This window comes from Montipora capricornis, chromosome 8 (genome assembly GCF_036669925.1).
Source record: "Montipora capricornis isolate CH-2021 chromosome 8, ASM3666992v2, whole genome shotgun sequence".
NCBI lineage: Eukaryota > Metazoa > Cnidaria > Anthozoa > Scleractinia > Acroporidae > Montipora > Montipora capricornis.
Window position 1 is genome coordinate 52,234,481 of NC_090890.1, and position 12,500 is coordinate 52,246,980.

The following is a 12,500-nucleotide window of genomic DNA, read 5'->3' on the forward strand; positions in this document are numbered from 1 at the left end:
TCGCGTTTCACTTCGCTTTCGGAAGCCCCACTGCTCAATTATTCAACAGGCAAGTCTTAAAAGGGTTATGTCACATTATTGTATCTAGGGGAAATCTTTAGTTAATCACGAGTTTAAAACTTGAAAAGGGTAATATGGAATTCATTTTTTTATACGTCACAAACAATATGATATGTGTCCTGAGAAAAAAAACGACCTTTATCTACGCCATTTGCCATAAACTTGAAAAACGTCGGGCCTACTTTTTTCAACATTACCCGAATGCAATCCGTTTCAATCTTGTTCATTTGTGCCCATCCATGCTTCTCTTTCCTTTTGCATACCCATGCATACCCAAAAACGTTGAAAGATGGAGGGGGGGGGGGAGGAGGGCAATCAGTTTCAACTTCATTCAACATTCGCGATAACAAAGGAAATGTTGAATGGTTGTTGAAGTAAAGTGTAAACGCTTTTAAACTCGTTCAACATCAATAAACATGTTTCAACACGGTTGAAATGGTGGGGGGCGGGACTTTTTCAGCATCACTTTTCAACAAAAGTGATTGGATGTTGAAGCAATGCCCAGGCCTTTACCATTTTATGAACGGTTAATCATTTTTTCCAAAAAACAGTAATAAATCATGAACCTAACAGCCTATCTAAACTCCGATAAACGTCATTTGCATGAGCCCCTCCTCATTAGAGTTCTTTATATCAAGAATAGTAATGCGGCCCAGCTTGTTTTTGTATGCTAATATCGGCGCTCAGGCACGCGAAGCGCGCAAGTGAAGCACCATGGGTAAGATTTTTTGGGAAATCTATCCATGCGAGAAATTTTGGTTATGATGTCAGCGTGTGCCCAAACGCACAGACTGTCGGGGTGGAGATGGGGAGGCAGGACAGCCTCTGGGGACGAGAGTGTTTGAGCAATTTTCCCGCGTTTTTATGGCGGGAAGTCATATTAGTGACGAGCAACGGGATAAAGAGCAGAAAAGAGCACGAGAGAAGAGGTGCCGTAAGTTGAGTAATTTAAGCGAAGAAAGTCTCGAGAGAAGCCGAGGAATGAGAAGAAGAGAAAATTTCAATGAAGAATAACGTAAAGCTGGGAGAAATAGAGCGAGAGACAAAACACTTATTTACAACGGTTAGCTTTCAGGTAATGTTTTCCTTCTTAATGCCTCGTTGCCTCACATATTTTTTAAAACTCGCTAAAAAAACGAAAAAGGCCTGAAATTGTTTGCAATTCCGTGTTGAAAGAGATTCTGGCGTATTTCAACATTATATCACACACTCCGTCGCCATTCAAGTCTACAGCAGTATAAATTTATATTGGATTCCAGTACATTTATCTGCAACGAAGGCACTTGTAAGCAATGTTTGCGACAGTTTAGGTTATTTTCGGCCAGATAGAACTTTAAAAAGCGGTTTGATAAAACTAAAACTTGCGATTTTCAGAAAAATTTCCAACAGCAATCGAATTTATAACAATCGTTTGTCTTGTTCGTCACGCGGTTTTGTGGCCAGCTACGGTTGTTTATTTTGAAGCTGAATTCATCATTACTATGGCGACTGTCCACACTGAATTAATACCTTACGATTTATAGGCTTTTTGTGTGAAATGGATTTCCAGTCGTGAGCTGCTTTGTTTGACTGTGAATAAGCGTATTACTACGCTTTAGCTTGACTTTTTAATTAGTTTTTTTTGTTGTTCTAAACTGAGCAGAGAGGGTGTAAAGACTATCAGTCAAACGGAAAATGATTTGAAAGAGATTACTGTGCATCTAAATTTCAGTTTATAGTTGTTGATTAAAATTGTTGGTTATTGTTTGCAAGGCTTGTTTGTTTACTAAATGCTATTTTCTAAAGAAATTGTGACGCTGCGTCGGTGGGAGAGTGAAACATAAAAATTTGTTTTTATCAAACGAGTTGATAGTGAAAAGGTCGAATTACCACCGTGAACGCTGACGTTTCGATCGTTGCCCGTTCGTCAGAGCGAATAGAACAATTGTGGGTGTTGTTGGTGTTTATGAGGGGTATGGAGGAGCTTTGACATTGGTGGAAATATGGGGACATAAATTTGTGAATGAATTAATAAAATGAGAGGCGTTCCTTGATTCCGTGAGGATAGAGTGTACCTAGTTGAAATATGATTTTTTTGATCGAGATTTTCGCGGCTTTCTTTGTTCCCGTGGTGTAAGGATAGGCTGCAAATTGCCATGTTGTGGTGGGAGTGATTAGGAAGATTAAAATGGCGCGCAATCTCTTTCTTGTTTGTTTACTGCTGTCAGCTCAGAGGTGTTTGATCACTGTAAACTGTATACACTAATGACGATTAATTTTGTACTTTCTGCAGAAGCATATACACTACTATGTGATTGCTTTCTGGGGTTAGAAACGGGAGGTCCCCTTTTAGGCTCAGCTAAATCTATATATTATTTGATTTTTTTTAACCTTGAGGATTATTCACAAATAGTTTAAATTATCCGCCAGCTTGGTGAAGTGTGCAACAAGTTAACTGTGACAAGCATGGCTCAATAAAAAGTTAGGATTCAGAGGTAATGAAGTTTTGTGGAAGACCACAATTTGACATCTACATGCTCCATCACTCGGCAATGTCGTCTTTGGCTTATGGCTGTTTGTTACGAGTTCGTATGTTTTGAGGAAAAGTAGTTCGCAAACTAAACTGAACGCAGGGTTGTCGGAACAACAACAAGAAGATTTATTCCAAAAATGAACGTAGTTTCCACGAAGTAAAACTCTGAATAACTCGTACTCGACAAACTTACACGGCCTCCGCCAACTTGAATGCACACAGCTTCTGTCACACTTGAATAAACACGGCCAACGCCAACTCTCTTCGCTTGTGAAAAACTAGTTAGAAAAACACTCCGCTTGGACTCGTCTACTTATATACTCTGACAAGAAACTTCTAGAACTTTCTAAAATAGTAATGAATCTAATTATAGAAAGATTACAAAACACACCGCTTTAGAAACGCTTACGCACGAACCTAAAAATAAACAAACTACGAACTCTCGCGAAGCTTTGAGACAGTAACGCTTGTCACGCAATATTATTTTTCGTAACATAACCCCCTCTTGAGAAGAAATTTCCTAAATTTCTACTAACAACGAAAAATTAGTTAGATAGTACCAACTGAGGAGGCAGTCCAGTTTCTCTTAGGTTATTCCTCTACTCTGCTTAGATAATCTGGTAAAATACTTGTCACCATTCAACTTCTGGAACAAATGCTCAGCAGTTGGCATTGGCTCCGGATCAAACACGGTTAACTTGTTCAGTTTACGATAGTCCACGCACACACGATTTGAGTTGTCTTTTTTCTTAACAACTACCACAGGCGAAGCATAGGGCGAACTTGATTCTCTTATGACTCCCATCTTCATCATGTCTGTAATATCCTTCTTCAGCGATTCTCTTAAGCTATACGGTACTGGGTATGGTCTTGATCTAACTGGTTGGTCTGATGTAAGCCTGATATGATGCTGAGCCAGACTTGTTGTGCCTGGGGCCTCTGTGAATAGGAAGACCTTAGATAACAATGACCTGGACCAGGTTGAGTCCGCGATTCTCGAAGTGTCATGCGGACTTTCCCATAAAAATGCCCCTGAAGCTCATCAAAATGGCGGCGAAAGAGTAGAGTGCTCCACTTGTAGGATACATAGTGTATTTAGTCTGGAAAATGTTCTGAAGAGCGTTTCGAATGATTTCACGGGTAAGTCGGCAGGAAGAATGCTTTTTAAATAAAATCTCAGACCTTTACTGTGTGAACACTAGTTTTCTCTCGTGTTTCCGCTACAGTCATTGTTATTTAAATGATGCCTTGATCATTTCTTAAATAACAAGGACCGGAGCCAGGTCATGTCTCGATGATTGGGGAGGGGAGAGGTTGGAATAATAGGGCTTTTTACAGCGATCTTTGCTGTCTGCGGAAGCTGTAAACAAAGATACATGCCAAATTCGAAGGAAATGGCTAAACAGGTCAGTTTTCACTCAGTTTTCACTCAATTTTACATTAAATGTCAGTGAATCATTTGGTAGTCAGTGCACAAAAATAATCACTTCCAATCACTGTAATCTAGTCTAACACTTTCAGTTGCTACAAAATTCCTTGTGTTGCTCATGACTATTCCTCTCTTTGAATAACTTTTCCTCTTCACTATGTATCAGTAACATTATTATGATAGGCCATTCGGTTGCAACAGTAAATACAGAGAATGGGAGGAAAACTAAAAAATAATCCAAGGCATCATATTTACTGGAAAGATGTCCAGGCAACGAAGGGAGTGCATCTAGAATTCGATGGGATTCCTTTCGTAATCCTTTGACACAAACTTTGGAGTGCCAAAATGGTCCAGATCGCAACAGGGCACTAAAAAGAAAACAGTCATTATTATAATAATAATACATTATTATAATCACACATTATTATAATAATGCATAGGCTTTACATACTGTGGTAAATTATTATTATTATTATTATTATTATTATTATTATTATTGAATATTATTATATCAATGCACATTATTAAAAGAAAAAATATATACGATGATTCAATTTTACCTTTTTGCTAAGTGACTGTTACTGATACATAGTGAAGAGGAAAAGTTATTCAAAGAGAGGAATAGTCATGAGCAACACAAGGAATTTTGTAGCAACTGAAAGTGTTAGACTAGATTACAGTGATTGGAAGTGATTATTTTTGTGCACTGACTACTAAATGATTCACTCACATTTAATGGAAAATTGAGTGAAAACTGACCTGTTTAGCCAAAACTGTTTGTTTTTGACAAGTGAAGTGTATTAAAAAAATAGAAAAATGGCTATTCAATATTTTAATAATGCTCCATCTCTTAGAATATACATGTCCTAGAATACAGGTGCCTGACCAGTGGCCACTGGGAAATACCTCTTGTCTGTTGCAACCCTAGGTGGATCTCAATGGAGTCTTGTTGGAGATGCCTTGCCCCAGCTTGCAAACCTGGGGTGGGTGGGAGGGGCTTGAAGGAAAGGGTGATTATTTCCTAAGTTCTTGAAAAAGCTCCATTTTGTGGGTAATTTAATTTATCATTTCCATCGTAGAAAGTGGGTAAGAATTTACAATAATTTCCTTTGTTACAAATTCCATGGCCCCATCCCAGTCCCTAGTCACCATAATTGCCAAAAACTGTCAATAACAATAACATTTTTGGAAACAAATAATTAAGACCTATAATAAACTTGCATTGATTAAAAACAAAAAAAGAGATCTTACCTATTGGAGACTTTCCAAAACCTCTAGTCTGGTATGTAACGGTAAATGAACTCGTTGTATTGACTTCATACCCCTTTATAAGTTTGATAGCATCTTCCAAGTTCGTAACATATCCCGAATAATCAGAAAAGCTCTCAGAGAACTGTTGACTCCATGAGGGTGTATTTACCGCCATTTCCTTCGAATTTGGCATCCATGTATCTTTGTTTACAGCTTCCGCAGACAGCAAAGATCGCTGTGAAAAGCCCTATTATTCCAACCTCTCCCCTCCCCAATCATCGAGACATGACCTGGCTCCGGTCCTTGTTATTTAAGAAATGATCAAGGCATCATTTAAATAACAATGACTGTAGCGGAAACACGAGAGAAAACTAGTGTTCACACAGTAAAGGTCTGAGATTTTATTTAAAAAGCATTCTTCCTGCCGACTTACCCGTGAAATCATTCGAAACGCTCTTCAGAACATTTTCCAGACTAAATACACTATGTATCCTACAAGTGGAGCACTCTACTCTTTCGCCGCCATTTTGATGAGCTTCAGGGGCATTTTTATGGGAAAGTCCGCATGACACTTCGAGAATCGCGGACTCAACCTGGTCCAGGTCATTGTTATCTAAGGTCTTCGCTGTGAATAAGCTTTGAAACTCATTTGCAAGATCCATGAACTCTGCTCTTTGCTCATGAGAAAGGTTATCTCCTATGGTCACATCATTGACTGACTCTTTCGCGACATAACCGCCAATCTCCAGAAAATCAATACTATCCACAGGGTCGACTTCTTCTACTTCACTCTCAACATGCTCGTTCTTACAAATGTTAGCGTTCGTTCCAAAAGCAACTGCTCCAACGGAAACAGGATCCTCTCGCTCAAAATACTTCTTCAGTAGATTAGCATGGTAAACTCTCTCTTTTCCTTTGACTCTCACTCTATAATCATTGAGACCAACTACAGCACTAACCTCAAATGGACCTTTCCACTGCATTAAGAGCTTGTTGTGGTCGGTCGGTAGCAGCACTAACACTTTATCTCCAGGTACAAACTTCCTGACCTTAGTCTTCCGGTCGTAATAATGCTTGCCTTTGTTCTGGGCTTTCTGAAGCTCGGTGTGCGCCAGTTTGAGGGTATCTTCAAGCTTCTCGCGTAGCTCAAACACATACTGATAGCTGTTCTTTACTTCAGGCTCCTCCAACTCTTTCGTCCAAAGCTCTTTGAGAATAAACATCGGTCCTCTGACAGCTCTTCCATACAGCAACTCAAACGGCGAAAAACCAGTAGACACCTGGGGAACTTCACGATATGCAAACAGCAACGGGTTAATATAGCGATGCCACTGTCTTGGCTGTTCGCTGCACAATCTCTTTAACATGCTCTTCATTGTTCCATTAAACTTTTCCGTCAGGCCATTACACATAGGATGATAAGGGGTCGTGGTGAGCTGTTTAATGCTCAAAAGCCGCGTCACTTCCTTCATACACTGAGAGACGAACTGCGTACCAAGGTCACTCAAGATCTCTTCAGACACTCCCAAACGACTAAAGATATCCACCAACGCTTCTGCCACAGTCTCAGTATCAATGTTCTTCAGCGGAACGGCTTCAGGATAACGAGTTGCAAAGTCGACCAATGTCAATGTATATCTATTGCCGTCCTCACTCGGGGGAACAATAGGTCCAACCAGGTCGATTGCTACTCCCTTAAACGGCTTGTCAATTAATGGCATCTTCTCTAAGGGAACTTTCGGTACGGAACCCTTGTTAACTGTCTTCTGACATACATCGCAGGACTTGCAATAACGAGTCACGTCCCCTTGAATGCCTGGCCAATAGAACGCGCTTTGAATCTTATCAGTCGTTTTCTTTATTCCCATGTGACCTCCCATGATCGATCCGTGCGCTAGTTCCATTATTCGACTTCTCAGCTGCACAGGAACCATAACCTGCTTCAGGGGTTTACCTCCGTTCACATAAGGGTGCTTGTAGACGCGGTACAGAACTCCACCTTTCACTTCAAATGAAATCTCAGCCTGGCCTCTCACAACTACGTCATCTTTCTCCCAAAATTTCTGTAGGCTCTCGTCATCACGCTGCATCTCCTTGAGCTTTTCTCTATCAACTACAGGACTTTCTTTGGTATCCGGTACCTTCAGCGGAATATGTTCTCCAGCTTTCTTAGCTTGACTTCTCGTGGTTACAGCACAAGCTTCTTGTACAGGAACTTGCCAGCTTGGGTCTGGGTCGTCAGCGGCTCTTGCGCCTGGTACATTACCAATAATCAAATCATAAACAGCATCGGGAAGATACTGCGCTTCCACTTGGCCCTTGAGATAAGGTGTATCAACATCAATCTTTGCGATGGGAACTTTCCTTGCCGTATTGTCAATGAGCAGCATAACATTAAATTCGCCAGTAAACTGATCCTCAGACACAAGGTCCCTCTTTACTACAATTCCACTACAACCAGTATCTCTCAGGACATCAACAGGTTTCTCTCCAACTCTACCTTTCACAAGAGGCATTTTACTTCTCACTCCAGTCAACGGTTCAACACAAGCACTACTTAACAATGGAATCTTATTACCACAGGCTAACAGCAGCTTATCATCTTTAATACAGGCCTTAACTTCTTCATCAGTAGGTTTATCCTCAGGTGGTTGAACTAAACAACTGGCACTCACTTGACCACGCTGCACAGGGTTACCATCCTTACTTTGTCCTCCTGATCTGCGTCCACCTGATCGACAGTTTCTAGCTTCATGTCCCAGCTTACCACATAGGAAACACTTTCTTGTTAGGGTTGGGCAGTTGACAGCTTTATGACCTCGGGTGTTGCACTTAAAGCAATGCAGAGCTGGTGGATTAATCTGCATGTTCTTGGCTTCGTCCCTCTCCGGCTGCACTGTTGGCTTTCTGCTCGCTGAGCTGAACAAATGTTTACCATGAGCCTCCAAGTACTGGTCAGCGATCTTCGCAATCTTTGCTAGAGTTTCAGGTGCCCTTTCTCGCAGGTGAATTGCCAAATCCTTAGGACAAGAGTCAATAAATTGTTCTTTCACGATCAAGTCCTTAAGACCATCAAAGGTTCGCGCAGTATCCGAAAGCTCTAGCCAACGTAACAGGTATCTGTCCAGTCGCACAATAAACTGCTCCGGACTTTCGTCGACTTCTGGTTTGGATGCTCTAAATTTTCGACGATAGCCGTCTTCGGTAAGGTCATATCTCTTCATTAACGCAATCTTTACCCTGTCATAATCTTTAGCTGCGTCCTCCGATAAACGTGAATACACTTCTAGTGCCCGTCCAGACAACAGAGCACTGAGCTTCGATGCCCATCCATCTTTTTTCCACTTAGCTGTCTCGGCAAATCTCTCGAATCTCTGCAAATACGCGTCCAAATCGTCTTTACCATCAACAAACGAGGGGAGTTTAGGTGCCTTAACCCGATCCTCTCTCACTTCAGGACGTCCGTCAGCACTCTACACAGCCAAACGTGCAATTTCCAGCTCATGTTCTCTTCTTGCCGCTTCAATAGCCTCTTTCTGTTTCAACAGCTCGGCTTCCATCTCCAATTTTCTTAGTTCGCGTTCTTGTCGCCTGGTTTCTCTCTCTTCGTCTTCTCTTCTTTTATCTTCTTCAAGTAATCGACGTTTCTCTTCTTTTTCTTCTTCAAACCGCCTACGTTTTTCTTCTCTTTCTTCCTCCAATTGTCTTCGTTTTTCTTGTTTTTCTTCCTCCAATTGTCTGCGTTTTTCTTCACGTTCTTCCTCTCTACGTTTGTCTTCTTTCTCTTCTTGTTCACGCACAAATTCAAGCAGCTTTTCTCCTTCCAGACCAAACTTTTCGCCAAGCTGAATAAATTTCTCCATTTTCACAGCACTAAAATTCCACAGCAAAAACACAATATAGTCTCCTGCACAGTTCTTCTTACTTTTTCTGTAACTCCTTCTTGAATTGTCCTTTCCTGGTTTCTGTAGTCAGCAAACAAATGAATTCCTCTCCCGGACAGGCCCCCAATGTTACGAGTTCGTATGTTTTGAGGAAAAGTAGTTCGCAAAGTAAACTGAACGCAGGGTTGTCGGAACAACAACAAGAAGATTTATTCCAAAAATGAACGTAGTTTCCACGAAGTAAAACTCTGAATAACTCGTACTCGACAAACTTACACGGCCTCCGCCAACTTGAATGCACACAGCTTCTGTCACACTTGAATAAACACGGCCAACGCCAACTCTCTTCGCTTGTGAAAAACTAGTTAGAAAAACACTCCGCTTGGACTCGTCTACTTATATACTCTGACAAGAAACTTCTAGAACTTTCTAAAATAGTAATGAATCTAATTATAGAAAGATTACAAAACACACCGCTTTAGAAATGCTTACGCACGAACCTAAAAATAAACAAACTACGAACTCTCGCGAAGCTTCGAGACAGTAACGCTTGTCACGCAATATTATTTTTCGTAACACTGTTTTTGCTTACATCCCTTACGCACTATCACCTTTTAAACATCACTACCAAGCCTGCCACATTTTTTTCTGGCGAATTAAGACCAGACCACAACACCACGGACGTCACTGAATAGAATAAAGTAGAATTTTATTGGCTCAGTTCATAGTTAATGTACAATTTAAAGTTGGATACAAACAAATAAATAGATAAAATAATCATAATTACAATTTTAATTAATTAAATATTTGAACCTAGGAGCTAAATGAACTGGTAGGTTTTCGAGTTAGCCCCATGTTAGTCCGATGCTCAACTTATATGTACAGGGCTAACCAGTTAGCGTTGCATCATTTCAACTATTTATCAATGATCGCCGGCAAGGTTAATTGGCATGGGGTAATGGAGCCTTAAAACTAATCCGTCAATCTTTATTGGATCTGTCCAGTTTTCTAGGGCAGTAAGTATCTGATTCAGTGAATTTTGAGCCAAAGGTATCCATGCCTGTGTCCAAGTAGGTATGGCGGTTTTCCTTTCGAAAGGTACCTTACTCATGCATGTTGGAAGGTAAATAGAGAAACATGGATAAAATTATCAAACATCCATAAAGTGGTCATACTTGCATGTTGAATGAGCAGTGGCGCTTACGAAAGTGATGTGGCAAAGCAAAACTCGAATGTTGCATAGTGCAAATCGAATGTCGCACAGTGAAACTCGAATGTGCAATTCTGGAACAAGAAATGTTGAAATGTGGTGAAACTGAAATGTTGAATCGCGGAGACTAGCCTTGAAATGTGAAACAGAAATAAAATGCGGAATTTGATTTTTGGTATAGATGCAATGCAATAAAGATGCGATCCAAAAGCCAAATAACCTTTCTGCAACCTCCAAGTACGACACAAACAGTGATTTAATGCTATGGATAAATGTATCTGATGGAAATGTTAGAGTCCCTTAGGATAATCCAAATGAAGTTGATGATAAACTAACATTTTTTTTTGTGAAGCACGTTTGATCATACATTTATGTAATTTGTGCTATATAAATTCTTCTTCTTCTTCTTCTTCTTATTCTTCTTCTTCTTCTTCTTCTTCTTCTTCTTCTTCTTCTCCTTCTCCTCCTCCTCCTCCTCCTCCTCCTTCTCCTTCTCCTTCTCCTTCTCCTTCTCCTTCTCCTTCTCCTTCTCCTTCTCCTTCTCCTTCTCCTTCTCCTTCTTCCTTCTTCCTTCTTCTTCCTTCTTCTCCTCCTTCTCCTTCTCCTTCTCCTTCTTCCTTCTTCCTTCTTCTTCCTTCTTCCTTCTTCTTTTCCTTCTCCTTCTCCTTCTTCCTTCTTCTCCTTCTTCCTTCTTCCTTCTTCTTCTTCCTTCTTCTTCTTCTTCTTCTTCTTCTTCTTCTTCTTCATCTTCTTCTTCTTCTTCTTATGTTGACTGTAAAGTAAATGATACAAGAATATTAGGTGACATTGAAATGTACAGCATAGCATGAAGAAATAATATGAAAACAATATATGAATGAAATTTTGATGGTTCTAGTTTCCTCAGCTTCCCTATTCAAAGTTCATCTCAAAATGTTGCATTCGACATAAAACTTGACCAGAGTCCAACACAAAATAGAAATAAGGAAAAACATGCAAAACCTTTATAAGACGACAAGCAAGCGTAACATTCTAACAATAGGGAGCTTATTTGTCAACACGGACGCCAAGTAGCCGAGGTGGAACTGGGTCGGCGTCTGTGACTTGACTTGCTTGGATTAAGCATGTTGCGTCAGTGATTTTATGGCATCATTAGTTAATTATACAGCAGTTTTAATTCCTTGTCGTCTTTCTTAATACTGAATCATGACTTCGTTAAGGAAGACAAGAGATATGCTTTTTCAGAGCTGCGATAAAATATTGATTTCAGAGGATGAACTTGTTGCTTTATTGAAAGAGAACGCGGCTGGAAATTCTCAATCCAGTTACGATCGATAATCCTGAAATGATTCTGAATCCTTTTCTGAATCCATTTGGTACATTTCTGTAAAAGAGAGCAAATGACAAATAAAAATGAAGCCTTCCAAAAAAGAAATTTAATTTTACGGTCATTAAAATTGTACAAAATTTTGCTTTATCTTTAATCATGATACTCCTAAAAACAGTAATGACTATACTAGGAGGACTCATTACAGGAGAATAAGATAACCAATTTAAAGTTATTTATATAAAACATAGGATAAAATAACATAATAAATAAAACTATAAAAAAACTTAAATAAAGCAAGATAGTATAACTAGCATAATTATTTTAAATGAATTAATCCGACCTAACAAACGAAAGAGCATTTAATTTAAATGTGACTAAATTATCAGTGTTTGTGAAGCTGAGAGGGATATTGCTCCATAAAGCTATTGTCCTCGGGTAAAAAGGATATTTATAAATATCGTTATTCACTTTCACTTCTTTGAAAGGAAGGCAGTTTGGAGCTCTTGATGGTCTTTCATTCGGTATGACATCAGGTGGAAATGGTATGCCAACATGGCCCATATAGATTTTATAAAACATGGTGCGTTGTGAAAGAAGTCTTCGGTGATGGAGCGAGTCCCAGCCAAGACTTTGTACCATAGGTGTAACGTTGCTATAACGCGAGTAGTCGGTAAAGACATATCGAGCGGCTTTTCGTTGGACAGATTCAATTTTGTTTATGTTCTGATACCTGTATGGATTCCATACACGGGACGCGTATTCGAGTTTAGGCCGTACAAGAGTACGGTATGCCGTGTCTTTAACTTTATGGCTGCATGCGCCCAGTACTCGGCGCAAAAGACCCA

The 12,500-nt window shown here is 39.9% G+C and overlaps 1 protein-coding gene across 1 annotated transcript in view; it reads left to right on the plus strand.

The window, feature by feature from the left end:
- The window catches only part of LOC138014125 (uncharacterized), a 62,200-nt gene that overhangs the window by 42,883 nt on the left and 6,817 nt on the right, over positions 1-12,500 (plus strand). The window lies entirely within an intron of this gene.